General features: G+C 36.8%; 1 long non-coding RNA gene and 1 pseudogene across 1 annotated transcript; both read left to right on the forward strand.

Annotated features, from left to right (window-relative positions):
* On the forward strand, positions 1-25770 carry LOC134728547 (uncharacterized). Its single transcript, XR_010109066.1, has 2 exons — positions 1-997; positions 25015-25770. It is a non-coding gene; the product is annotated as an uncharacterized LOC134728547 (long non-coding RNA).
* LOC100991752 (lupus La protein-like) lies at positions 1233-8806 on the forward strand (annotated as a pseudogene).
* Positions 25771-26039: the final 269 nt, after the last annotated feature.

Genomic DNA, 26039 nt, shown 5'->3' on the forward strand with positions numbered 1-26039 from the left:
GCATTATCACTGTCAGGGTAACACTATCAAAACAGACACTTTTACCCTGTATGTTTCCTGTACGAAAATTAAAATGGCTTCTTATTTATTATAGATCAAACTCTAAACAGGCCAACATGTTGCACAACTACAGGAAGCTCCATTCAGGTTTTATTCTATTGGAGTCTTCAAACTTCTTAGTTTGCCATGAACAGCATTTTGCAAACCAGTAGTAGAGATGTTATTAGAGTACAACTGGCCTCTCCTCCCCAGTGACTCCCAACACAGACATATACAACTAACCCCAAAAAACAACCATCATGTTCAGGCACGTCAGAGAAGCATTGAGTTGAATAGGTTGTCCTTACTGTGGACTTTCAAGCATCTCTAATTTGCTAATGTGTATTATGAATCTCCACATGGGAAATTTATGGAAAAGGTTCTTTTTTTCTTGATCACTTTTAGACATGTCCCAGGATGCCAGAGTTCTACAACCTAGACTTGAGGAAATCCTGCCCTGCACATTCTCTGCCCAGCCATTGTCCCAGGTCAATTTCTGATGAGCTTTCTGATGCCAGCTCATTAAAAAGATCTTCCCTCACCATCTTGGTTGAAGTGGCTATTCCTCCCTGTGCCGTCATCCTGTTTTATTTTCCTATAATGCTTATCACAATTTGATGTGATGATTTTTTTCCCGTTACATGTTTGTTGCTTTTTTACTCTATAATATTAAATCTAAAGGACCTGACATTCTATCTTGCTTTTTTTTTTTACTATCTCTCCACCTATGATAGTATCCGATTCACTAAATATATTTTATTTTTTATTTATTTATTTATCTGTTTTAAGGAATAGATGTACCCACCAAAAGCCTTGCTTGCAGCCACCTCCACGTCTCTCAACCTACCTGAGTGCAGGGCTTATGTTACAAGGAATTCTCAAAGCTGTGTTATCAAAGCTGTGAAATCAAAGTCTCTACCCCTCTGAAGTTTACCCGGATGGCCTGACTCATCCCAGAGTGAGTTCTTATTCTATTGCACTTCTATTAATATAGTATTAGTATCTGAACTCAATTTATTTTGAATAATTAATATTTTTTTTAAAATAGAAATGCTACCTTATTTACCCAACTATAATGTATCTGTCTTGTGGCCAGGAATGGTGCCATACTTTGATATTTTTGAGGATCTAGTAGAGAGGGCTTCTCTTAAGGTAGGTAAACAATAGATATTCCCCCTTTACTACCTCTAAGGATGCAGCATGATGCTTACATGTGGAGTCTCCATTCCAATAGGAGGAATAACCCAGACATTTCTGGAAGGAGGTAGATAGTAGGTTGCATAGCAGGAGAATCTCAGAGACTTGCTTCCGGCTGTCTCATACACACCATTTCCTGGATATTACAGATATTTTCTAAGTCTCCCCTGTAAGCTATGTGGATCAGAAATTGGGGGAAAAGTCTCCTTTGGGCCTACAGTTTTGAAAAGGAATTAGAAGAGTCTGATCAGTCATGAACAGAGGAAATACAGACCTTTCAAGGGAGCAAAGGAAAATTTGCCTCTTCTCAGTTTGCAGAAAGATATTTCGTACTTACATGGAAACTTTAAAAAATGTATGTACTATGCTGTTTAAGGGACATGTTCCTTTGCAAAATTAATTTACATTATTTCAAGGTGTTTCTACACATGCCATTTTATATCAATATGTAAATAAGACAGATGGAAAATACGGAAGCCATAATATACTCAGTAGTATCTCTGATGGCCAAGAACTTTAACAACTCAAATAAAATACACATTGTGGATTGTACTTGGTGGAGATGCTATACATTCTCCCCTTTAAAATCCTTTATTGCTTTAAAAGAAGTAGCTATAATTGCAAGGAGTGGGGGTGAAAAGGTATAATGAAGGAGTTAGGAAAAGAGGGGAGTTTAGAATAAAATAATAGACTATGAATGAAAATGCTTGTGTCATGTATACGTTTGTCTTAAATTCAACACAGACAGCAGAACCTCTCCAGCGTAAGGGCTTTGGGTTGAGATGATACTTCCTGTAGGAAATCGATAGCCATGTGCATTTTAATGTAAGTCACTTAAACATTAATCCATCTTCAAAATCACCATAGGCATTCCATTTCTTACTTTTATTTCGAAACGAGATGTTCTTTGCCGAGACAGGTTGAAGCATTTGGTTTCCACCCAAATGATGTGGATTGAGACCATCTGGAGAATCTACCCTGGCTTTTTTTTTTCTTTTCTTTGTTAATGGAAAGCCTGGATGTTTTAGTGATTTATAACTTCCGTGTATTTTAACACACTATCTAATTTTTTCCCCTGGTAGAATTTTATTTCATTTGGAACATTCATGTGCTGACGTAATATGCCACATGTGAAACTTTTCTAATGATAAAATCCAGTATATGTGCTGCATGTCAAGTCACGTAGCTGGAGGGGTGTGATTTGAAGCTGACTTGGCTCCACCTGAGAGCCTGGAGCCTCTGGAACATACTCAGGGTGCTAGCTTCAACCTGTCTCAGACATTTCTATCTGGGTCTAGCCTGGGACCTTAAGATTAAGGCAACACGTTTATCTGCATGTCAATAAATTAGCCCTCCCACACGAGGGTTCTGCAGGCTCTCTTGCTTTGAGATGCTCTGTATAAAAAAGGGTTGGATTATCAAGTACATGTGAGGAATTGCAGAACTCCAAATGCCCATTCTAGAATTCACAAGGCGTGTAAGCATAACACAGCTTTGAGAATTCCTGGAGAGCCACAGAATTTGGGTCTGTTCTGTTCCCTTGGTTTTACTGACCTCATCTCCTTCATCTCTTCGCCATTGCTCCGGTCACCCTGACTTTCTTGGGATCCTCAGACATAGGAGGCTCTCTCTTCGGACATGTTCTTTTCTCAGCTTGAAGCACTCCCCCTTCCGTCCTGGATAGAGACAGGTCCCTCTCCCACCTCCTGAAGTCTTTTCTCAAGTGTCATCTTCTCAGGGAGACGTTCCCTGATTACCTTACATAAACTTGCAAACGACCCCCTCCCCGCTCTCCCTGTTGACATTTGCAGTTTTATTTTTCTCAAACACAATTATCACCATTGCTGCAAAAATGCTGCATTCACACAGAACCTCAAATCCCATGGTGTGCAACAGTAAACGTTTATTTAGCTCCAAGTGTGCAGTGCTTGTCTGATCTGTCCTGTGTCTGTGGCCAACTGTGGGTCTCTAGGCAGCTCCACTGATGTGGGCTAGGCTCGTTTCCAGGTCTGTGGCTCCCCTGGCTGCTGGCTAATCTAGGCGGGGCCCAGTGAGGTGGGAGTCTTGCCTCTGTGGCATGTGCCTCTCAACCATCAGCAAACTAGCAAGGTGCCCCATTGGCTAAAGCAGGTGGCATGGCCAAATGCAGAATCAGAATTCAGGCATGGTGACATGACACAGCCAAGGTGGGGATACAGAAAGAAGCGAACAATTTGGTCAATTTCTACAAACTACAGTTCATATAATAATTTTTACTTTTTTAACAAATTAGTTTGTTTCCCTCTACCAGAATGTAAGCTCCATGAGGACAGAAGTTTTATTAACTTTGTTAATCACTATATCATCTTCCCCAGAACAGTAGTATCCAGTGTGTACTAAGTATCCAATAAATATTTATTGAGTGAATACATTAATACATAAAAATAATCCTATTTAACTTTAACATAGGATTATTTTTTAGTTTTTGTGATTTGAATTTCCCTCTCTCTCTCTCTCTCTCTCTGTCTCTGTCTCTCTCTAGGGGTCGCACTTTGTTGCCCAGGCTGGTCTTGAACTCCTGAGCTCAAGTGATCCTCCTGCCTCAGCCTCCTCAAGTGCTGGGATTACAGGTGTGAGCCACCATACCTGGCCTGAATCTCTTTTAAAAATAATTTTAATTTTAGATTCATGGGTATATGTGCAGATTTGTTACAAGGTATAGTATATTGCCAGATGGTGATCTTTGAGCTTTTACTGATCCTGTCACCCAGATAGTGAACATAGTAACCAATAGGGAGATTTTCAGTCCTTGCCCTTCTCCCTCCCCACTCTAGCAGTCCGCAGTGTCTATCATTCCCATCTTTCTGTGTACTCAGGAATTAGCTCCCATTGTAAGTGAGAACATACTATATTTGATTTTCTGTTTCTATGTTAATTTACCTAGGACAACGGCCTCTAGCTGCATCCATGTTGCTGCAAAGGATATGATTTCATCCTTTTTTATGGCTGTGTAGTATTACATGAGGGTATATGTACCACATTTTCTTTATCCAATCCACCATTGATGGGTGCCTAGGTTGATTTCATGTCTTTGCTATTGTGAATAGTGCTCCAATGAACATATGAGTGCAGGTGTCTTTTTGGTAGAACAATTTATTTTCCTTTGGGTTTATATGTAGTAATAGAATTGCTGGGTCAAATGGTAGTTCAATTTTTTTTTTTGAGAAATCTCCAAACTGCTTTCCACAGGGACTGAAATAATTTTACATTCTCACCAACAGTGAGAATTTTGGAATAATTCTCTAACTCTGTGAAAAATGATGTTGGCAATTTGATAGGAATAGCATTGAGTCTCTAGATTGCTTTGGACAGATGGATATTTTAGCAATATTGATTCTTCCAATTCATTAGTGAGGAATGCTTTTGCATTTGTTTATGTCATCTATGATTTCTTTCAGCAGTAACACAGTATTTTCAAGTGTGTTTTTCAATTCATCTCCTTTTTAGAGGAAAGCCAATAGAATATCACTTTAAACCAGAGAATATTCAGGTATCCCTTGCCTTTCTCACTGAAAATGTAACCTCCAGGAATTAAAGAAAAATCTATCAGAATTTATTTTTGCCTCATTTCATTCATCTAAGATTTGGTAAATGACTTTTATGTATCAGGTTATGTACCAGTGCTAGTAAAAATGGAAAACAAGCATACAGCATGCTTCTGAGAAATCTCAGTTAAGTCCATAAAGCAAAACTCTGAACAATAGAATATGCTTTGTTATAACGTTATTAAAACAGTTCCCACGAACACAAAAGAAGTGTTCAAACATGCCATTAGATATTAGATAGAGCATTCTAACTTGACCTCCATGTTTACTTAGACTGATAGAGTCACTCTTCTATAATGGCAAAAACTGCAATTACTTTTGCACCAACCTAATAATAGAACATTTCTGTTCACACAATTTAGTATCTCCAACCAACCACAGTTTCACCCTTATCTTCTGTTCTTCCCAAATTCTATCCATCCTTCAAGTCTGACCAGAAATGGAACAATCTCTGACCAAGTTTGCTTATTGACCTTTTCCCTAAACTAATTTGAACCCAGCATTTATTCTATGTATTATATTAATGTATAATTCCTGGAAACACCTATTTCACTGTTTTTTATAGGCTGTTTAACTTTCCTAATGTTTACCTTTTCACATGTGGATGTCATCTTTTCAAAGAGCTTTTCAAAAAGCCATTTTGGCAGGGTGCGATGGCTCACGCCTGTAATCCCAGCACTTTGGGAGGCTGAGGCAGGCAGATCACCTGAGGTCAGAAGTTCGAAACCAGCATGACCAACATGGTGAAACCCCATCTCTACTAGAAATACAAAAATTAGCTGGGGGCGGTGGTGTGTGCCCAGCTACTCAGGAGGCTGAGGCAGGAGAATCGCTTGAACCTGGGAGGCAGAGGTTGCAGTGAGCCCCGATCGCACCACTGCACTCCAGCCTGGGTGACACAACGACACTCCATCTCAAAACAACAACAACAACCCAGCCACCTTTGGAACACATATTTTGTCTCTTTCTAGAATTGCAAAGAATAATGCTTGCCTAATTGGTACTCAGATAATTAATCAGATGCATGTAATGAAATTGGAAACATTTAATCTCCATTGATCACCCAGTATGATCAGATCTGATAATGCACATGTTTACCTATTGGCTGGAGGTATAGAAATATTTCTACTTAGGACTGGTGTTTATCTACAAACCTTAACTATATTGGAAACCAGCGACTACTTTGTATAAAGCTACAAATGCAACTCAATATTTTTAACAGGTTAAACAAAAACTGACAAATTTTCAGATGGTTTGGAAATAAATAACAGAAAATTTTAAACTGCCAAACTCTAAATGTACCGAAAATAAACAGATTTCTCAATTGGCAAAGAAGATGTTGAAAAACAGAATAAAGAAAAAGCTAAGACATGTTACCTGCTGTTCTGTGGCTCCAGGGCAGAGCAGTGGAGCATTCATTATCTTCAATTAGTTTTGCAATTTTTGCACACCTGTGTATCCTACTCATCAACCCCATTAAATTGTCTTTTAGGAGTAAATTTTGCTTAACATGACACTCAATGTGTGGGAAACCCCCCAAGTAACAAGACTAACAAGTCAGTTTATTTAACTCAAGAAGAATTGGAATCCTACATTTGACTTGGATGTCTTCAAAAAAGGCCAAAAGATGCTCATCAAATATTCCAAATATATACTGATAAAAACAATGCTACAAGTCATAAATGTGATGATAAGAAAAGGACAATTGTTAGTTTACTCACAGTCATAGCAATTAAATCATAATAGTCCATTTAGGCCCTATTAAATAAAGACTGTGTCTCAGTCAATACATTCAAAGATAGGTATTAGGATAGTGCCATTCCCAACTCCTTTTTCTCTAGTTCTATATTATCTAAGTAACTTCTTACACTCATTCATGACTCTGTCCTTTATGGAGGGGACACTTTTTTCAGCTGACTAACTGATTGCTTTATGAACTTGCTTCCAATTTTAAATGAATATTTGGTTAGCGGTCTTACTGGCATTTGAGTGGCATGAGTCATGTGTGTTTAAGCCTTATTCTCCTGAAATGAGATGACTGTGGAGATATTACACCTGCATAATTGAGAAAACTTCCACTGGACTTAGAGTGATCTTACAAAGATACCCATCATAGGCAAGACCTGAAATAATTTCTTTACCTCAAGAACTGGTATCAGCTACAAACATAAGCAAATATACACATATGCTAGAGCAAATATCATTTAAAAAGAAAAAGGTGCTATTTTTGCCAAATTCTATTAAACTTGAATCTCATTCATTTTCATATTTCCTCCCTTCTTTTGCCTTTTATGCAGATATTATAAAGGAAAATACTAAATATTTGATTACATTAAAATCTTTCCATTTTAAGAGATTATAAGTAAAACAAAAGTAAGCATTAGGAAGACATTTTCAACATAAAGAAATTGTATGGATGACTAAGAAAAAGAGATCATTCTTTCCTCCCTTCCCCAACCTTGACCTGGCCTTCCTAGGGTAAAAGACAGGTTCATAAAATCAGAAATGCAAATTTTATTTTACTTTATTAAAATATTTTTTCAAGTTTCATTGAGGTACAATTCATCAACAAAAATTTTATGCATTGAAGGTGTATAACATGATTATTTGACATATGTATGCATTGCAAAATGATGACTACAATCAAGTTAACTGACATACTGTTACCTCACATAGTTACCATTTTTTGTGTGTGTGGTAAGAACACTTAAGAGCTACTGGGGGAAGTCAAGATGTTACTGTTGTTGTTGGTGAGCTTGTGGCTTGACTCTGCAGGACTGGGATCTTAAAGAATGCCACAGTGGCTGAAAATGCTGGTCTGAAGGCTAAAATCTGTCATCAAATTGAGTATTAATTTGGAGACTTCAATTTGCTGTGGGACAAATTTTTAAAGGAACAGGTCAAACTAAATGAACAGTGGGTACCTTTGGAGATATTGATAAAATTCAACAGGTTAAACCATCTCACAACAGACTTTAATGTAATTGTGGAAGCACTGAGGACATCCAAGGCAGAAGTCATGGAAATCAGTGAAGATAAAACTAAAACCAGAATGTCTCCAAGTAAACCCCTCCTTGAAGTGACCGATGGGTATAAAAATGGTGTAAAAAACATCTATTTGTATCAAAGGCTTCCCAACTGACGCAACTGTTGATGACATAAAAGAATGATTAGAAGATAGAGGTCAAGTACAAAATATACTGATGAGAAAAACATTACATAAAGCAGTTAAAGGATCAGTGTTTGCTGTGTTTGACAACATTAAATCTGCCAAAAAGTTTGTAGAGACCCCTGGCCAGAAGTACAAAGACACAGCCTACTAAAACTTTTCAAAGAATATTACTTTGCTGAAAAAAGTGAAGAAAGCAGACAAAATATTATGGAGGATAAATTAAGAGCTAAAGAAGAGCAAGAAGAAAAATAAAAGCTACATGATGCTGAAATGAAATCTCTAGAGAAAAAAGAGTGGATGCTTGCTGAAATTTTTGCGTGACTTAGATGATCAGATCTGTAGAGAAGGTTCACACATCCTTTTCTCAAGTCACGGTGAACTAAAATGGATAGACGTTGTCAGAGGTGCAAAAGAGGGAATAATTCGATTTAAAGAAAAAGTCGAGGAAGCATTGGGTAAAGCCAAAGATGCAAATAATGGTAATCTACAATTAACAAAGAAGTGACTTGAGAAGTACTAGAAGGACAGGTGGAAAAAGAAGCTTTGAAAAAATCATGAAAGACCAACACGAACCCCTAAACAAATGGAAGTCAAAAGGTCGCAGATTTAAAAGGAAAGGTTAATAAAGCTGCCTCGCCTGAGTTTGTTAAAGGAAAAGTACAGCTTCAGGGTAAGAAAATGAAATTTGTTAGTGATGATGAACATGATGAAAATGGTGCAACTGGACCAGTGAAAAAGAGCAAGAGAAGAAACAGACAAAGAAGAATCTGCATCAAAACAACAGAAAACAGAAAATGATGCTAGAGACCAATAGCTTAGTAAACAAATTTTAAATCCATTTTAATTAGTTTTTAAGCTGCTTTTGGTTTGGGGGCCTTTTAAAATGAAAACCAAATTAGATCTACTTCAGTGTCCACCTGTGAAAAACGAAAAGCTTTTTGTTGTTTAACTTGTCTTTTTTTGTTATCCAAATGAGAATTCTTTTGAATGTATAGTTCTGTTTGTGTTATTTCAGATGATTCAAATATCAAAGGAAGATGCATCCACTAAATTGCATTTGTAATATGAGAATATATTTGTACAAACCTAATAAAATATATACTATATAAAAAGAAAAAAGTCTATTCTCTTAGAAAATTTCAAATATACAATGCAATATTATTAACTGTTGTCCCCATGCTATCTGTTGGATCCCCAAAACCTATCAATCCTGTAATTGCAAGTTTGTACCTTTTGACTAACATCTCATTTCCACTGCCCCCCTGCCAGCCTCTGGTAACTACCCTTCTACTCTCTGCTACAGTGAGTTTGACTTTTAAAAATTCCACATGTAAGTGACATCATGCAATAGTTTTCTTTCTGTGTCTGGCTTATTTCACTTAGTATAATCCATATTGTTGGAAATGGCATCATTTTCTTGTTTTTTTATGGCTGAATAATATTCCATTGTGTATGTGTGTGTGTGTGTGTGTGTACTATATTTTATATGCATCCATCTATTGATGGACATGCAGGCTGTTTTCATATCTTGGCTACTGTTATTAATGCTGCAATGAACATGGGGGTGCTGAGTGACCAGGACAGCTGTCATCCATTGAAAGCTAACTAACTACTCTAAAATTAACTTTTGTACTTTGTGGGAGCAAAAGAATGTCCTGGGAAAATTTGAGAGGAATTAAACAAAAAGGATGGAAGCATTTTAAGAAAGAAGCTTATGAGTCTCTTGGGAAAACAATATTTTAAAAAGTCCAAACTGTAAAATAGCAGGCAAAAACATACATAAAATGTTAAGAGGAAATGCCATAAACATTTTTTACTTAATTACTGGTTCCATATCTGTCAGATTAACGCCCTTCCGTCACCCTGCCGTATACCGCTTTGAAAATGAGTACAGGGATGAGCGAAGCAGCAGACATAAATCAGAGATATTTTCTTCAAGGTTTAGGAGAAAATGTTTTCTCTAAAGCCAAACACCTAAAATCTCTGCTTTGATTACAAATAAAAAAGCAATTTTTCAAATAGTCACTTTGCTGATAAACCCACTCTTTATTTCTTTTTAAAACACATGATTAAAAATCCCTTTTAAATGACAGTCTACAAGGAATGTTGAAATGTCTTGGAATATCTAAATGCTTCCAGCTGCTTCCTTAAGTTTAAAATATTTTCTTAAAGGGGATTTCCAGCCTGTTGGCAGCAACAAGATAGAACTTCTCTGTTTTTTTCCTTTGTTTCTGTTTCAATTTTTAGATTTCACGATTTGCTTAAGAGAGACAATAAAATACATTCATTTAGAAATTTATATTACTTCTTAATTGCTTACTAAAAGTATACTTTACATTAGTTTGAAGTTGTTCAAGTTAGTGGAGAATGATACATTAAGATAACAGCATTCCTGAAAAGCTTTATGACATTGGTTGTGGCAATGATTATTGGATATGACACTAAAAGCACTGACAACAAAGGCAAAAATAAGCAAGTGGGACCACATCAAGCTAAAACTTCACAGCAAAGGAAACAATCAGGAGTTGATAAGGCAACCTATGGAAAGGGAGAATAGATTTGCAAACCATAGATATAATGAAAGATTAATATCCAAGCTATATAAGGAATTCCTACAACTTAATAGCAAAAACCCTAATAACTCAATTTAAAAGTGAGCAAATTACTTCAATAGACATTTTTCCAAAGGAGACATACAAATGGCCAGGTATATGAAAAAGCACTCAACATCACTAATGATCAGGAAAATGCAAATCAAACCGCAGTGCGAAGTTACCTCACATCTGTTTCTATGCCCATTTTATGTATTTATAAGTATATATATATAAAGATAAATGTTGGTAAAAATGTGGAGAAGTTGGAACCATTGTGCATTGTTGGTAGGAGTGTAAAGTAGTGCAGCTGCTATGGATAACAATATGGAGGTTCCTCAAAAATTTAAAAATAGAACTACCATATGATCCAGAAATTTCACTTCTGGGTATTTAACCAAAAAAATGAGATCAGAACATTGAAGAGATATTTGAACTCCCATGTTCATTGCAGCATTATCAGCAATAGCCAAGATATGAAATAACCTAAGCATTTATTGACAGATGAATGGATAAAGAAAATGTGACATGAGCACACAGTGGAATATTTTTCAGTCTCAAAAAGGAAGGAAATCTTGCAATATGCAACAACATGGATAAACCTGGAGAACACTATGCTAAGTCACAGAAGGACAAATGCTGCGTGATTCCACTTATATGAGATATCTAAAACGAACAAACTTATAGAAGGAGAGAGTAGAATAGTATATGCCAGGGACTAGTGAGTGTGGGAAAAGGGGAGTTGCCATTCAATGGAGTTAGAGTTTCCATTATGCAAGATGAGTAAGTTCTAGAGAGTCTCTCTACATCATTGTGTCTACAGTTAACAATACTGTATTGTATGCTTAAAAGTGAGTTAAAAGGGCAGATTTCATGTTAAATGTTCTTAGTACAATAAAAAATGACAAATGTTACAGTTTAGTTTACAAATGTATAAAATCTTCTTTAGGATATAATATTGGTGAAATAATTTAGTTTGCAATTACAATTATCTACATACTCTGCAAATCTCTCAGAGAATATTATTTGACAAGTCTTACAAAATACAGTTTGTTTTGATGTTACATACGAAATTCTTACATCTTACCTTTTACCAAAAATGTAAAAAGGTCTGATAGAACGTATCTGAAAATTCTAAAAAAAGACACAACTTTTCTCTGCTGAAGTTTAGAAAATTAGAACTAGAAGGAATGTATAGTATTTTGCCAAAAGATGTCATATATAGAGTTAGAGATTAAAGTAGGGTAAGAAACAATCGGGTGTCTTGCTCTGAGCTCCTAAGAGTATACAAGTTTTAAACTTGTTGCCCATCAAAGGAAGATTTCTGGAGGTAAAGCATAGAAAGCAAAGAGATAGTGTGACTCAGTAAATTTCCTTTAATCCAGGTCCTAAAACTCTGATTAGCAAACATGAAGACTAAAGTTAATATTACATACCAAAGATTAAGAAAGTATTTCTCCTATGCCTCCCCCATAGTAGAGGTACCAGTTGTATCTCCTCTGCCATATATTCTCTCTTAATAGAGAATCAGCAAAATCTTGGGCTCTTTCTTTTGACAGAAGCTGCCTTATGTGAGCAATCCACACTGGACATAGAGTGGGCCAGTTAGATCGTCTCACTCACAAATTCCAGAATAAAGCCATGGAAAGAATGAATCAATAATCTGTGGAGAATTGAAGTGGAAAATTCTTAATTCTCCAAGATTAAGGATGCCATTTTAGATTGGTTTTGATGGTGAGCAAGGAAGTCAGTCCACGGAAGAAGAAATAACCCAGGAAAAGTAGAGATAAGAGATGTCACAACTGGAGAGACAGAAAATTACTGCCCTCAAGATATTATTTTTCAAATCAACAAAGGTTTACTGGGTACTTTAGGACTGTGCTCCAAGCTGGGCAAGAGTTGGGATATGTGGTAGGCTCATAATAGATCCCAAAGATCTGTCCATGTTCTAATTCCTGGAACCTGTACATACAGTCTTATTTGGAAAAAAGCTCTTTGTAGATTTGATGAAGATTTTGAGATGAAGAGATTATCCAGGTAAACCCTAAATGCCATCACATGTGTCCTCATAAAAGAGAGGCAGAGGGAAATTAGACACACTCAGAAAAGGAGGAAGCAATGTGACCATAGAGGCAGAGACTGGAGTGATGTGCCTTCAAGTCAAGGAAGCTGACAGCCACCAGAAGCCACAGGGACAGATTCTCTCCTAGAGACTCCAGAGAAGGTGTGACTCTGATGACACTGATTTTGGCTCAATGATTTCAGACTTCTGGACTTGAAGAGAATAAATTAGAACTTGGAGAGATTAAATTTCTGTTGGTTTAAGCCACTAACTTTGTGGTAATCTGTTACTATAAAGCTATGGTAAGTTAATGTAGAGTTTTTGGCAGCATTAAATAAAAGATATGTTCTGTTCTCAAGGAGTTTAGAATCAATGAGGTTAGAAAAACAGCACTCAATTAACCTAAAAAAGTAATTCTTTATTAGAGGGGTTAGTTGACAAAGGGCTATGACAAAAGAACAAACATGCAATTACTTCTAGTGAATTCTAAGACATTATGATAGAGATGGCATTAATACTGGGCCCTGAAGCCAAATACAGTTTGTTTGAACTAAGAATATTTTAAAATTTCAGTGACAAAACCCATAAGTGCATGATCAGTACATTATAACTTCTCTCCTACTCAAATGAAACTAGTGTACAGTGTATGTATAAAAAACAGAGATCAAAATTGAAAGGTAATATCCTTTGTAAGATGCTAGGCAGGTCTATGAGTAATGATCACTATGTCCAGTGATAAAAGTATGGCTGTCTATCAAACCTTCGCATTAAAAAATTCTCAAAATGTATAGAACAGTTAAAAAATCACATTTTTTTCAATTTGATTTAAATTTTAGTTTCCTTTCCCCCTAAAGTTGTGAAAATGCATATTTGACATTATTAAACCTGAAACTGACTTTTCCTACCCTATCTAACTTTTGGATTATTTCAATATTTTTTATGGCTATTTAAGTTTTCTTTACAGGAAAGGAGAAAGGGCTATATATTTACTGAAAAATAAAATCAAATGTGAATGACCACATTTGTGGAGGAGGAATCAAATTCAGATTAATAATAAGTTAAGGAGCATTACTTTCTAATCTTCAGGCTGAGGGACTCCTGTTTTGTTGAAATGCTGGGACTGAAAATTCTGTAATGGCGAATTCACGAAGAGTTATGAGCACGGAGTGGTGCCTTCCTGCCACCTTCCAGGGCTGCTTTCTGGTCATATCTGTCAGCTCAATCCCTAGTATATTAAGCTGATCCTTTTCAGAAAGGATTTAACAAGTAATATGCTTAGCTTAAATAGTGCCAACATAGCATTGCACACGGAAATTCCCAGCAATTCTGAGACAAATTTGGGTTGGGTAAGATAAAAAGATATAAGTCAAAATTCCTCAGAAACTATTACCAAGAAAAAACACCTCTGCTCCAAAACAAAAAGAAAACAAAGCACATTAGCTCTGGTAGACACTATGATGCTTACCAATATCCAGTTCTCTTTTCTTCTGGGGCTTAGGGGAAATTACCCCTCCTAGCACCCTTGCAGTTGTGTGTGGCCTTTGACTAGTTTTTGTGCATGAAATGTGGACAGAAACATCTCTGTGAGATTTTCCAGTATTCTCACTCTTCCACTAAAAGGTGTTCTGAAACTACATTTTCCACAGTGAAGCTTCCCTCAGTTGGAGATTGTGTGGAGTAGGGCAAAATACAATGTATTGGACACTCAGAGTTAACAATAAATGTAACTTCATTGTATTAAGACCCTTAGATATCACAGTTAAATTGTTACTGCAATATAACCTAGGTTATTCTAAGGAACATACCAGTTAACCAAAAGAAATAGACACAAAAATTATATGTAAAACAAACCAGAAAGAAATTCTTTTGAGTTTAGTGTGACTGCATATTTTTTCTGTTTTAGGTTTGAACATATATATACACTACTTTTATGAATGAAAAAATTATACTCTAAAAAGAGATTATCTATAAAATCCTCCTGAGTTTAAAGTGAAAACAACCACTTTTTATTCTTAGATATTTGCATTCCCTCTTCCAGTCATAATCCTGGATGTTTACAAATAGAATAAACTCTAAAGGTACGCTGGTTTTTATCCATCATAAAATTTTAGATTTCCTGTTGGTGGCTTCCTCCATGTAGTTCCTTACTTTATTCCTTCTTTCCTTCAATCTTATGTTATTTCCCAGCACGTTGACACTCAGATTATTTCGTTAGTTCTGCAATAATGTTTTATATGATGAATAGAGGGAATCGTTTGAAACTAGTTATTGAAGCTTGTCTTGATCTTATTCTAAGTCATGGAAAATCCCTCTGAGTTCTCTGCTAAGGGGCCTGGCATCACGTGAAGCTTTGCTACTTGCCTGGAAACAGCAATTTCACCTTTGAGTAAGAATAATCAGCAGTTTATGAATGTTTGTACATCTGTGTGTACGTGTGTGGGTGTGCCTGTGTGTGTTTGTACATGCATGTATGATGGAACATCTTGGATTTTGTAAAACAATACAATTTCAACACTCCCTCCATAGTTGACAAATGCTCTGTATTTCCCCTCCATCCCCAACTTGTCATTTCTACCTTTTTAGGTTAAAAGAGTGAGTTGTATTAAAAATTAAGTTTTAATTGTTAAATATGTAAAATGTAGCAGACATTTAAGTAGCCACCATTAGTATCTGGAAGCTATAAACACTTTCTCCAAATCCATGAAAAATTACAAATAAGCCAATAGAAAAATTGACAAAAAACATGAATAAGTAATCTACAAATGAAGAAACTAGAATTCTCATTATACATATAAAACAATGTTTAATTTCACTAGTAATTAGAAGAATGCAACAGATAAGTATCATTTTGTAGCCATGAAGTTAGACATAATGATAAAATCTAATAAGGCTTAGCACCCCAAAACAACCAAACTCTAATACATTGTTATTAGGAGTGAATATTGGCACAACAAAGTGAAAGAAAAAGTTGGAATTATTTAGTGTTATGGGTTGAACTATGTTCACCCCAGAAAAGGCATGTTGAAATCCTTATCTCCAGTACCTCATAATGTGACCTTATTTGGAAATACAGTCATTGCAGATACAATTAGTTACTATGATGCCATACCAGTTTAGGGTGGGCCCCTAATCCAATAGGACTGATGTCCACATAAGAAGATGGCTGTGTACAGATACAAAGAGCCAGGGAGAATGCTATGTGAAGAAGGAGGTGGAGATTGGAGTTATGCTTCCTCAAGCAAGCAATGTCTGTAGTTACCAGAAGTGGGAAGAGGCAAGACAGCATCCTTCCTCCCCACTAGAGTGTTTGCAGGAGGAATGACTCTGCCAACACGTTGATTTTGGACCTCTATCCTCCCCCAAAATGGGACAATACATTTCTTTTCCATTAGGTCCCCAAGTTTGAGATATTTTATTATGATAGACCTAGGAAACTAATACATCTAGTTAAGCTAAAAATATTCATACTGATGATTCACAATTCTATCTACCCTAAACAAATTCTCCCACATTAACACAAAGAACCCAGTGAGTGCAACTTAGGGTCTTTCAAAAGTATTCTATGAACCTCATGGTAGATGTTTCTGTGTATGTATAGTAAGATGGGGTGGAGAGTGGTAAGCTAATGTGGTTGTTGGCCCCTCATCCTGGCTTCAACCACAGTTATTTGTTTTTGGTTCTGCTTAAGACTTCCCTTGAATAAAGAATTCCATGACTAAAAGGAAACTTGAAAGCAAGTGGAATAAGAAGACATTCTTTTCTAAAGTGATGACATTTCCTTTTAGAAAACTCTTTGATCTAATTTAAAGCTTTTTCTCTGTACCTCCTTTTTCGGTGTTATTATTTTATCTATGTATCTTATATACAATATTTTTATTTTAGTGAATTTTTTTCCCCTTCTGATATTTTTACTCTTATATAAGTTTAATTTTATTGTTGACATAAGTTAGCAATAGTAATTTATCTGTCCTATCAATCAAGACTTCATCTGTCACATTTTTCTTAGCTAAGTTATAATTATAACCAACTTTGGATGGTATGAAGTATGGATCAATATTTATTTATGCATATGTATATCTAATTGTTCCAGCATGATTTATTGAAAAGGTTAGCCTTTTCCACTGAATTGTCTGTGTACCTTTGTCAAAAATAAATTGACCATATATGAGTGAGTCTGCATCTAGACTTCTTACTCTGTTCTGTTCATCTATTTGTCAAATTTTAGACCAATAACACACTCTGTTGATTACCGTAGCTTCATAATAAGTCTTCAAATCAGGTAGTACAGCAACTTTGTTCTTTCTTTACAAAGTTTTTTTGGTCATTACCGGTCCTTTGCATTTCCATATGATTCCAAAACTAATCCAAAATGAATCAAAGACAAATGCAAAACTAAAAAGCATAAAATTTTAAAATGAAATCCATAAGAACATTTCCACGATCCTGGTACTGGGCAAATAATTTTTAGATATGATACCAGAAGCATAATGCACAAAGTAAAACATCAATAAATTAGATTTTATCAAAATTAAGAACTTCTGCTCTTCAAAACATGATGTAAACACAATGAAAAGTCAAAGACTAAGTGAAAATATTTGCAAGTTATATATCTGATAAAAAATTTTAATCCAGAATACATAAAGAACTCTCAAAACTCAACAGAAAACAACCCAATAAAAATGGGCAAATAACTTGAAAAGACACTTCACCAAAGAAGATATGTGGATGACAAATAACTACATGAAAAGCTGAAAACACAAATTGAAAACACATGGAGATATCACCTCTCCATGTGATATCATCACTTATTAGGAGGTCTAAAATTAGAAAGACTGACTATTCCAAGTGTTGACAGGGATATATGGAGGAGCTGTAATCCTTATACACTTCTGGTAGGAATATAAAATGGTACACCTACTTTGGAAAACAACTTGACAATTTCTTATAAAATTAAGCACACACTCCTATATAAGCACCTTTCCCTTTGTAAGTATTTGTCCAAGAGAAATTAAAGCATATGTTCATACAAATAAATCATGATGGATTTATTTATAAACTGGAAGCAATCTAGATGCCTATCAATGACGAACAGATAAACAAATGGTGGCACAGCCATATGATGAAATACTATTCACCTATAAAAAGAAAGGAACTATTGATATATACACCAACATGGATGCATTCTCCTCTAACTTTTCTCTTGCTAGCATTTTCCCTCCATATGTTCCAGCACTAGTGCAGGCCTTTTATTTCCTTAACCATGACTATGTTATCCACATCTCTGCTTATGCTGTTCTTTTTATCTAGAATACACTACCTCCTCTTCAATTAGGTACATTCTATTTATCTGTAAGTTTAGTTTCTTACTTTAGTTTCTCTGAGAATCTTTCCTTGATTGTGGGACTCTGTTACATGTTCCTATGGGCTTCTCCTATCAGATTAGCATTTAGAGTATAACTTAGTGTAGAACTGTGCAGATTTTGGTGTTAGGCAGTGCTATGGTTTGGATGGGATTTATCTTCAACAATACTCATGTTGAAATTTGATCCCCAATGTGGCAATGTTGGGAGGTGAGGCCTAGTGGGAGGTGTTTAGTTCATGGGAACAGATGCCTTATGAATAGACTAATGCCTTCCTGAGAGAGTGAGTGAGTTCTCACTCTTGAGGAATGAGTTAGTTTCCATGAGAGTGGGTTGTTAAGAGTCTGGCTTCCTTGGTTTCCCTCTCTTGCTTCCTCTGTCGTCATATGATTTCTTTTCACATACGTGCTTCTCTTTTGCTTTCTAACATGAATGGAAGCAGTATGAGACCCTCACTGGATACAGCTGCCCAATGTTGGACTTTCCAGCCACTGTAATCATAAGCCAAATAAACCTCTTTCTTTATAAATTACCCAATCTCAGGTATGCTTTTATAGCAAGACTGAACAGACTAAGACAGGCAGACCTCTCTCAAAATCTCAAATCTTTGCTTTCTTAGCTGTGTGACTTTGAGTAAATTATACTGCCAGGCTAAGCATCAGGTTTCTTCAATTGTAAAGTGATGAGTAAGTTCTATAAAACTATTAAAAGTGCATACAAAGTGTTTAGGATGGTGCATGATTTTTTTCAAAGTACAGTAAGTCCTCATTTAACATCATATATAGGTTCTTAGAAACTATGACTTCAAGCAAAATGATGTATAACAAAGCCATTTTTATTCCTCATCAGTGTTATAACAAAAGAGTTGAACAAAAGGACATTATTTGTGGACCTGCTATACATCATTTCACTTGAAGTCCCAGTTTCTAAGAAACTATTGATGAAGTGAGGTTCCTAGAACCTATTGATGACATTAATAGTTTAACTATTCAATGAGTCCTCTCTTAATAAGTAATTCAGTAAATGAATACAGTAAATGTATTGACATCAGAAATTATTTTCTCAGGAGCCATATCACTTACTGTATTCATGATAGCTTATTATTTTACTGAATTTTTATTTCTTATTTAACTACCATTCTCTGCCATAACACTGTGAGCTTTGTTAAACGCAGACTATATCCCTCTTATTTGTTCATTGTTGTTTCCCCAGGATCTAGAAAATATTGGGCACATAATAGGTAAATGAGTGAAAGAATGAATACTTAAGACTCTATTTTCCTGTTAAGAGAGAGCTCTTGCTTTTATTGGAACAGTACCCATTCCTCGTAATCTACAAGTTATCACAGAAGCAGCCTATGTTCAATGTAGCTACCTCCCTGACTGCACTTAATTGGCCCAGGGATTGGTTGCTACCCTACATGGATTAATGAGTCTGTGCCTTTGGATTTCGTGCTTTTGTTCAAAAACGCAGAAAGATACAGTTGTTCAAATCTTTGTGTGGTTGAGACTATAACATGTAAACATGAGGGTTCTCAATTTTTGCTACATCAAGGAAAAAGTCTGCATTGAATAAAAGAATAAAGAATGACAAGAGAAAAGTAGAGAGGAGATAGATGGGCTTGGGAGTGATAGTGGTAGCCAAGGCTGTAAGGTTGGCAAGTGAAGGCTGGGGAGTGGTAAGATTTAGGTAGTGGTTTTAAATATTATCTCATTTCCACTCATTTACCTCCTGTTTGGTGAGGTATGAGGACATTTAGGTTACTTGAGCATTGTCCCAATATAAATAGAGATTTTTGTTCTTAGACATGGAATTAGTTGTAGATTCCCAAGTCCTATAATCAATGTCACTCTTTGTTGATGGAAAAAGAATGCTACAGCTCATACATGTTTAACGTGTTCAGTTTTCATTATATAAGACCCCATTCATAAAACAAGTGCAAAAGGATGGTGTACAGCACTGGTGTGTTAACAGAGTAAAAGGTTTAACAAATCATTGCCCATATCCTGTAATCAAGCACATAGAATATGACCTAGTTATCTATAAAAAGCATGATAACTGGATCAAGATAAAGGAACAATATTTATAGCCTTTCCAACACAAATGTAGAATATAAGTGTGTTAGAAGAACATTAATAAATCAAACATAGAGTTATATGATTCAAGGTTAGCAGGATTAAGAAAATTACAAACTAGGCTAGGAAAATCCTCTATGAAATTCAGTTCTCTCTCTTGGATATCTGACCTAGCCAGTAGGGCTGGGGTAGCACATTCATGTTTTTTAATGCTTCAGTTCTATATATTTTGAGAATCTCCAGGCACCTAGCACAAACATTTGAAGGTTCCCTTGTCCCCAGGCTTATCAGCACTTGCAAATAGATGCCTGAGGGCCTTAATCCAACCAGTCAGCAGTCAGGGAGGCTCTGCCTTTCAAAGCCATTTGAGAATCAGCTGGGAACAGCCTCGCATACTCAGAGTAAAATGATACAGCTTCTGAGATAATTTCTGATGTTAGAATAAATTCATGTATGTTGTTCCCCAAATACTATTATAAGCACTTCCATTGAAAGATGTACGTCATGTCACAAAAAGTAAAAAACATTGTTTATCAGCTCTTATTTTATTTTCTTTGGATGGGGGGGCAAAATTGCCTATAGAATTTAGAATAATGGGTGAAAATTATCATCTAAAAATTCTGAATCTCTCATTCACAAATATCCTCTCCTTTTTCTTTTCCTACATTTCTCCCACTGGCCTCTGCTTTCTCTGTCTCCTACTGTCTCTCTTCTAAAGATAAAAATCTTGTGTTAAATAAGCAATGCCAAAATAAAATGAGAACGCATTGCCAAGAAGAGAGGTAGAGCACAAGTAGATTTTCATTCAGACAAATTCTTTTTTATATAAAAAAAATGGTCTGGTTGGTGGCTTTACACCTGTAATCCCAGCACTTTGGGAGGCTGAGGTGTGTGGATCACCTGAGTTCAGGAGTTCGAGACCAGCCTGGCCAACATGGTGAAACCCCGCCTCTACTAAAAATACAAAAATTAGCTGGGTGTGGTGGCGGGCGCCTGTAACCCCAGCTGCTTCAGAGGCTGAAGCAGAAGAATCGCTTGAACCCCGGAGGCAGAGTTTGCAGTGAGCCAAGATCACACCACTGCACTACAGCATGGGCAACAGGGCAAGACTCCATCTAAAAAAAAAAAAAAAAAAAGGAAGAGAAAAACAACCAAGTATATCTCCTGGATTCCTATATTAGTTTCACTTTTAGAATTGATGATTGATGTCTCAATTTAGATCATCATTTAAATAAATTTAATATATGACAGGATTTGAAATGGGATTTTCCTGCTCTCTTGGGGTTTCAGGTAAGCCTCAAATTTAGGATGACCGATGGTAATACATTCATATTCTAGAGACAGCCAGCTGGGAGATACATGCATATGATTCATTAACAAGAGAAGAACTGGTCCAGTGACTATTAGCCATGTCTTGAAATTCAAGAGGAGGATGCCTTGAAAGGAATGGTTAGGAGTAAAGAGAGCTTTGACTTTTCTATTTCCCTTGTAAGGGTGGTGAGGGGAAGAGGTTGTCTATCTGGTCCCTATCCTCATGCAGGCCAAAATTTAGGAAGATCTAAGAGAATCAAATGTAGAGTTTGGAAGTGTCTAAAAAGTAGGCAGTATCAGAAGGGCGGGAGGAGTGAGCGTTACATGCTCACAGTCCTACACTCATAGTTCAGCCACCAGGACAGAGATTGGTGAGAGAACTCTTGCAGAACGGTCTGCTGTGTGTCTCCAGGCATTTGGGACCATGATGCCTGGATATGAATGTCTGATTTTAGCTGGAGAAGTGGTAACTGGCTGAAATAGACATGTTTAGAGAGAGAGGGACCCACAGTGGATCAAGATGTAGGGCCACATTTAGTATGGCAGAGATGCCGTGGGTGTGTGGGCCAGGTCCCTAGCTGTGACTGGAAATGTACAAAAGCTGAGGCAGGATTTGAAGAGATCAGCAATGAGTCCATTATCCAAGCCAGGGACATGGAATTGCCCATGCAGATGCTCCATTACCACAGCATTCATATATATATAACCTGGTTCCCTTTCGCTCATTTCCCTGTCCTCAGGCCTGATGAGAGCTGATGGAAAATGAGTGTACAAGCAGACCCTGTTGTGACTGAAATTGAATGGAACTGGATATTTCAATACCTGGATGAGGCCAGAGGTTGAGGGGATGTTAGTAAGGGGTAAGGAAGGGGGTGCTCACCAAGCTCTGGAGGCTATGATGGAAGAGAAACCAAGTTGTGTCCTGTGTGTACCTCAATCAGGGCCAAATATTATTGCTATTTGTGGCAACTGAGTATCACAGCAAAAGCATACTGGTTTGAATACTGTGAGCTAACATTTCAATCTCAGAAACTAAATGATTAGTGATTAGACCAGAGCCTGTGCACTTTTTGAACTCATTGGAACAGAAAGCAACCTGGGCTGGGCATGGTGGCTCCTGCATGTAATCCCAGCACTTTGCGAGGCCAAGGTGGGAGGATCACTTGAAACCAGCAGTTGGAGACTAGTCTGGATAACAAAGTGAGACCCTATCTTTAGAAAAAAAAAAAAAAAAAAAAAAACCTAAAAAATTAATTTAGCTGGGTATGGTGGCGTGCATGTAGTCCTACCTACTCGGGAGGCTGAGGCTGAAAGATCACTTGAGCCCAGGAGTTTGAGGTTGCAATGAACTATGATTGCACCACTGCACTTCAGTCTGGGAAAATGAGCAAGACCCTGTCAAAAAGAAAAATAAATGAATAAAAAAGAAAAAAGAAAAGAGAGAAAAAAGAAAAAGAAAGCAACTTATTATTTGTGTATTTATATCCTCTAGCTGCCACTTTGTGTGAAGGCACACATAAGTACTGGAGGAACAGAGACTCATCTGAGGGCAGAAGGATCAGCCAGTCTTTATTTCCATCTGTTCTGAGACAAACATCTGTCTCACATTTCTGACAGGCTGGTTGATGTGGCTTCCCTGATTCTAGTTTGCTGCATGTCCCAGTGACTAATTCTTTGGTGGGTTTCATTTAGGAGCCCTTTGGGTATGCCTTAAAGTAGAGGTCTCTGTTGCTTCTGCCCCCTGAGCTAGTGCCTGAATAATTTATTCCCACAGCTTCAGATACTAAGCCTCATTACAAATTGAAAAATTAGATTATCTCATGGTCTGAGATTGAGGAGAGCTTCAGTTCTGTGGCTAGGGCTGGAAAGGCAGCAACAGCAGAAAGCTGACTGTGGTGTTTTATTGCTGCTTTAGACCTCATTTTTAAGACACAACAAACCATCCTCTTGGATTACTTATTCATCTCCTTTCTTGCCCTCTGGTGTGTAAGTTCCACATAGGTACTATTCCATCACCTAGAAAGTATCTGTCAGCTTTTTGCAATGAATGAAGGAATAAAATATCTTTATTGTAAACATCGTGATCACAGATTGTACATATATTAACCTAATATATATTTGGAATTTTTGTCCAAATCATCCAAAATTTTACTCATCAGATGGTGGATACGTGTCAAAACACTAATAGCAAGATTGCAGTAAGTTTAGCCATTACTTCTTGTACAGAATCCAACAGTTCAGTAAGTTCTTATTTAACACCTTAACAAGGAAGAGATACTGTCTCAGACTTTAAGAAATTTGAAACACTTGGAAGATAAAGACAATATTTAAACATGTGAAACAAATAAGGTGCAAGATTCTTCTATGTGCCTACTCTGAGAGAGAATGTTCCCTACCTTGGCTTCAAAAGTGAAGACAGTGTATATCAGTTCTATGGAAATGGCAGATTTCCCCAGCGTAAAACACATTATGAGTACAAAACTGGATCCCTTATGAAAACTAGAGTTATTTTAAGAATGAAATATTACTTCCATATAGATCATTAAACCAATATCTTTTCATAAAACAATATGTCTCTTTCTACGTAAGTACTGATTTGTAAAGTCTAAGGTACATGTAACCTTTATTTTATTCCAGAATCATTTCCTGTGATTTTTAATGAGGGATACTTTGGAAAAATGGCTGAAGTTTTATCCGTATATCTTCTTATTAAACAAGCAATGAAAAATGCAATTGAGAGACATAAATAAGCAGAGAGATTTCTAGTAAATCGAAGGCTGCATATACAGCTGTTGAAATAGATGAAATAAATGTACTAGGAAATTTTTTGGGTACAAAAAATTCTACATAGTATCTTTAATTTAGTATTACTCTTTTGGATTTCTTTAAATGTCTTTAGATACAATGTTTGACCTAAACTTGTGATGGATAAAAGTGTGTATTTCTGTAGCATAAAAAATAGGTTCTTGGCAAAAAGAAAAAAATACATACTGTTGCTCTTGAAAGATTTTAGACTATTTTCTTTGATGAATACTTTACTAATAATTTACTCCACAGCCTTTCCTTACAGGCTACTAAACTTCCATGCTAAACCTGAATCACATCCACATTCTGTAGATGTGTGAGAATGTCACGTGTTGTTCAAAAGTTTTCCACTGAAGCCAACACTTCCTGTGTGTAGAAAACCTCCAATGTAGACCTCAAATGGGGGCGAGAGAATAGCGCTTTGTGTGTAGTCAGTGCTATGATAAACAATGAAAATCATTTTTTTTCTAATAGAATAAAACAAGATCACTTCCATAAACTGGTACATGCTGATTTACTTTGCATACTCATATTGCCACATGTAGGCCTCCATTAGCTTTTAGTTCTATTGTGGAACAAAATTGGTGCAGTAACACAAAATCGTTGGGAATAAATTTTATAATTTTTATGATAGTGTCAGTCTGGCTTGTCTTCAAAACACAAAAGATAAGGCATCAGACAATAAAATCCTGGCCATATTAAATGGGACAATCTCAGGAGACTGTAATTCTTGTCTTTTCTATTTAGTTACCTTTTTTTAGTCCTCTGTTTCCATTTCACTTCTCTGCTCCAATATCTCTGGTTCCCACTGACTCCAGGATGGACTCCAAACCTCCCACTTTGCCTGGAAACCTTCAGAATCTGGCTCCAACCCACCTATTATCTGAGGGTCAAGTCCTGCATCAGATTGTATTTTCCAATGTTGGCTGCAACAAGATCTCGATGTGATCTTGACGTTCCTCCCATAGAGTGGTGGAGTCTACATCCCCTCTCCTGGAGACTGAGTGGAGCTTTGTGACTGCTGCAGCCATTGGAGTATGGCAGAAGTGCTGTTATGTCACTTATGAGATTGGATCATAAAAATGCCACACACTTCCTTCCTCTCTTGGAATGCTGAGGCCATGTTGTGAGGAAGTCCAATGAGCCCCTGTGGAAAGACCATATAGAATGACTACTTTGAGATGTTCCAGCTTACAGCCCTGCTTGGCCCTAGCCAACAGCCAGCATCTTTCACCAGACATATGAGTGACGACCCTCCAGATGATTCCAGCTTCCAGCCAGTGAATCACATCTAGCTTTCAAGTCTTCCTAGCCGAGGCCCCAGGCATTGTGAAGCAGAGGTAAGTAATTCCTCTCACGCCCTGTCCAAATTCTGGACCCACAGAATCTGTGAGCATCATAAAGTGGATGATTTTTGTCATCAGATCTTGGGATGGTTTGTTACGTAGCAACAATAATTGAATACTCCCTTTGATTGCAAGCAGCTGAACCACATTTCAGACTAGCTCAATCCCAGGGGAGGGAACTTAAGAAGATATAAGTGTATCTGATTAAAAGGGAAGGAAATCAAAAAACTGAAAACTCATCAGAAATGAAGGCAAGCATTAATTCCATTTTCCTGAGGATCAGCTTATCTCTCTGAGGTCCTATGGTTTCAGATCTCTGCTTATCTGTAAATCTGGTTTGTTTATTTATTTATTTTATTTTATTTTAATTTTTGAGATGGAGTCTCGCTCTGTCGCCCAGGCTGGAGTGCAGTGCCACGATCTCTGCTCATTGCAAGCTCTGCCTCCCGGGTTCACGCCATTCTCCTGCTACAGCCTCCCGAGTAGCTGGGACTACA

Source organism: Pan paniscus, chromosome 11, assembly GCF_029289425.2.
Source record: "Pan paniscus chromosome 11, NHGRI_mPanPan1-v2.0_pri, whole genome shotgun sequence".
NCBI lineage: Eukaryota > Metazoa > Chordata > Mammalia > Primates > Hominidae > Pan > Pan paniscus.